Here is a 1,671-nt window from a genome sequence, read left to right on the forward strand (position 1 = left end):
ACCATATCAGAGAAAATTGAGAGCATGCATCTTTGAAAGGTTGCAGGTGCATTGCACATACTAAATGGCATCCTTCTGTATGCAAATACTCCAGATGGACATGTGAATGCTATTTTCTCTTGATCCTGGGGATCTACTTCAATTTGGTTATAACCTGAATATCCATCCAGAAAGCAGTAGTAATCATGACTTGCTAGTCTTTCTAGCATCTGGTCTATGAATGGTAAAGGAAAATGATCCTTTCTGGTAGCTGTATTGAGCCTTCTGTAATCAATACACATACGCCATCCTGTAACTGTTCTTGTAGGAACCAGTTCATTTTTTTCATTATGAACCACTGTCATGCCACCCTTCTTAGGGACGACTTGGACAGGGCTTACCCAGGGGCTATCAGAAATAGGATAAATGATCCCAGCCTCTAGTAATTTAGTGACCTCCTTCTGCACCACTTCCTTCATGGTTGGATTTAGCCGCCTTTGTGGTTGAACCACTGGCTTAGTATTATCCTCCAATAGGATCTTGTGCATGCATCTGGCTAGGCTAATGCCCTTAAGATCACTTATGGACCACCCAAGAGCTGTCTTGTGTGTCCTTAGCACTTGAATTAGTGCTTCCTCTTCCTGTCGCTCTAAGGCAGAGCTTATGATTACAGGAAAAGTGTCACCTCCTCCCAGAAATGCATATTTCAGGGATGGTGGTAATGGTTTGAGCTCGGGTTTAGGAGGTTTCTCCTATTCCTGAGGGATTTTCAGAGGTTCTATTATTCTCTCTGGTTCCTCTAGATCGGGCTGAGCATCTTTAAAAATATCCTCTAGCTTTTATTCGAGATTCTCCGTCATATTGACCTCTTTCACCAGAGAGTCAATAATATCAATGCTCATGCAGTCGTTTGGGGTGTTTGGATGCTGCATAGCTTTGACAACATTCAACTTAAACTCGTCCTCATTGACTCTCAGGGTTAATTTCCCTTTTTGGACGTCAATGAGAGTTCGTCCAGTTGCTAGGAAAGGTCTTCCTAGAATGAGAGTTCGTCCAGTTGCTAGGAAAGGTCTTCCTAGAATGAGAGTTGCACTCTTGTGCTCCTCCATTTCCAGCACCACAAAGTTAGTGGGAAAGGCAAATGGCCCAACCTTGACAATTATGTCTTCAATCACGCCTGATGGGTATTGATGAGCGGATAATTTGTATGCTTTTTGGCATTGTTTTTAGTATGTTTTTAGTATGATCTAGTTAGTTTTTAGTATATTTTTATTAGTTTTTAGCTAAAATTCACTTTTCTGGACTTTACTATGAGTTTGTGTGTTTTTCTGTGATTTCAGGTATTTTCTGGCTGAAATTTAGGGTCCTGAGCAAAAATCTGATTCAGAGACCAAAAAGGACTGCAGATGCTGTTGGATTCTGACCTCCCTGCACTCGAAGTGGATTTTTTGGAGCTACAGAAGCCCAATTGGCGCGCTCTCAATGGCATTGGAAAGTAGACATCTTGGGCTTTCCAGCAATGTTTAATAGTCCATATTTTGCCCGAGATTTGATGGCCCAAACCGGCGTGGCAAATCAGCCTCAGAAATTCCAGCGTTAAACGCCGGAACTGGCATAAAACTTGGAGTTAAACGCCCAAACTGGCACAAAAGCTGGCGTTTAACTCCAAGAAGAGTCTCTACACGAAAATGC

Source organism: Arachis duranensis, chromosome 2 (assembly GCF_000817695.3).
Source record: "Arachis duranensis cultivar V14167 chromosome 2, aradu.V14167.gnm2.J7QH, whole genome shotgun sequence".
Classification (NCBI taxonomy): Eukaryota; Viridiplantae; Streptophyta; class Magnoliopsida; order Fabales; family Fabaceae; genus Arachis; species Arachis duranensis.